Genomic DNA, 2,648 nt, shown 5'->3' with positions numbered 1-2,648 from the left:
CATCTAGAGGAATGAGTGAGGTTTAAGGAGGCAGAGTGGAGCTGCTCCTGTGGCCTCTTGTTTACACGTCACATTAACACAGGCGTTAAAATCCTGGACAGGGAAGCTACGCTACTGGTAAGCAGGAGCCCTGTCCAGGAGGAACCGGAAGCTGTTGGGGGCTGGCCTGCTGTAGGAATCTGTTTGTGGCACAAACACAGGAGTGTCAGGTGACAGTTACCAAGTTATCCACACCTCTTCTCTCTTGGTTTTTTGCCTTTGCCACTGGGTCCAAGGAGTCACTGGGGCTGCCTTGGGTGATTCACCTATCATCCCCAGACTGGTTCCTGTCTGCCCCAAACCAACCTGTCATATTGGCGCTGCCGTGTGGGAATAGCAGACCGCACCAGTGTCCTGACAGTGTGGTGGTCTGGATGCAGCTCGTGTCCAGTGAGGCCAGTGCTAACTCACCACTGCAGGTTGGCAGCTCTGTCACTGTGGAGCTGGGGGATTTCCAGAGGTAATGGAAGACACAGGCCCATCCCTATCACCAGGGCACATTTCCTAGGGTCCCTGCTGAGGACTGTTTTTCTTCTTATTTGCCATAAAAAGCAAGATGCAAAATAGTTTTTCTATTCCAGTTTTGCCTGAGGCTATAAAGTTCCTGACTTTGAGAGCAGCTTCAGATACTGTGCCATTTTCTGATTTTGAAGGTAACCTCAAATAACAAACTCCTGTTCATCCTTAAAGACCTAGTTCAGTACTCAGCCCTACTATGAAACTAATTTATGGCTTTCACATGAAAGCTATAACCCAGTTATAACCCAAGAATAGGGGGAAGGGGGAAAGGGAAGGGAGGGAGGGGGGAGGTGGGCGGAGGGAGGAGGATTGGTGGGATTACACCTGTGGTACATCTTACAAGGGTACATGTGAAACTTAGTAAATGTAGAATATAAATGTCTTAACACAATAACTAAGAAAATGCCAGGAAGGCTATGTTAACCAGTGTGATGAAAATGTGTCAAACGGTCTATAAAACCAGTGTATGGTGCCCCATGATCGCATTAATGTACACAGCTCTGATTTAATAAAAAAAAAAAAACAAAACTATTTTAACCTAGTTCAGATGTTTTGTCTTCTGTAAAGATTTCTCTGACTACCCTCTCTGCCAGCGTTTTTCAACCATTTTTATCTCATGGAACACTTGAAGATAGATTTAAATTTCTGCGACACACTTAAATTATGTTGATTTTTTAAAAAAGGCATATACTTACTGTGCTTTGAACTTCTTTCAAAAATAATTAATGACCTTTAAAAATGTTCTTGGCACATCTAAGATCCTCTCACGGCACACCAGTGTGCCACGGTATACCGGTTGAAATCACTGTTCTATACTTTCATATTACTAGATACTCTGGTACTGTGACAACAAACCAGAACAATTTATATACGTGGCTATTTATGCTGTGTGTATCAAGGACCAGGGACCATGTCTCATTATTTCCTCGTTTGGCAACAATGTCTTGCTGGGCCATGGCATGTACGTGCTATATATTCAGTAACTGTTTGAATAATGAATGAAAAAATTCTATTCCTGCCAAAATATTTGTTTGTTTATTCATTCACCTCTAAAAATACCTCTCCTTTGGAAGAAGCTATCATTAGATTATAAAGTCCATAGACAGAGAAAAAAGTCAAATGTATCCATTAGGATGGTTTTGGCTGCAAGTAACAGAGAAAATAACCAAACTAGCTTAAGCAATAGGGGGTTGTTATCACCCAGACAAGAGGTCTGGATGTCAGTTGAGTCCAGAACTGGGTGACTGAACAGTTCAGTGATCTTTTTGGAGATCCACCTTTCAGCTCCACCCACCATCCCCAATGCATCAGTGACACCTCATTCCTGGGATCAAGACAGGTGATGTTCAGCAAAGAAGAAAGGCACGTCCTCTCCTGGCCTCTTTGTAGTATCAAGGTTACCCTTTCTCGTATGCTTTCCCTCCCTTCCAGAAGATTTGGCCTGTAGTATCATTGGTCAAGATTAAATCACAACCAATCATTAATAAGAAAATGAGACTTTCATGCTGACTTAAGCCAGTCTCAATGTAATCCTTGGGAGAGAGAATGCAGACAGGGGATTGCCTTCCCTCAACTCGTGAAAGGATGAACACCCAGACAAAATTAGGGCTGTGCTAGCAAGGAGTCAAGGCATTGGAAGCATGGCTTCCAGGTGGATATCCCCCAGTGTCGACCACACCAAGTATAGTATCTAAATAAATTTTGGTGCATCAATAATAGATTGAAAGGCTATGAAGCCATTACAAAGGCTAAGTGAGAACTAAACGTATCAACATTAAATGACTTTCAAGGCATAATAAATGTAAAGCCCTCTGCATATTCTAATCTTTTTATTTGTATATTAGTAACTACCAGGTTAGGCCCATCCCAAAGTCTATAAGAATATACACTGTGCACTTAACAGCTGCTCTCTGCTCATGTATATGTGTGCTTGTGTGTGTGTGAGGGGTCATGGGTATGTAGAGACTTTCATTTTTGACATTTTTGTGTGTGTCTTCTTTTTTTAAGCAAAGCAACAACAAAAAAATCTGAAACATGAAAGAGAAGATTTTATTTATTTATCTGTTTACTTATTTGTTTAAGATAGAGTC

The sequence above is a fragment of the Nycticebus coucang genome, chromosome 5, assembly GCF_027406575.1.
Source record: "Nycticebus coucang isolate mNycCou1 chromosome 5, mNycCou1.pri, whole genome shotgun sequence".
In the NCBI taxonomy this organism is placed as follows: Eukaryota; Metazoa; Chordata; class Mammalia; order Primates; family Lorisidae; genus Nycticebus; species Nycticebus coucang.
Note: the sequence above shows the minus strand (reverse complement) of the source record.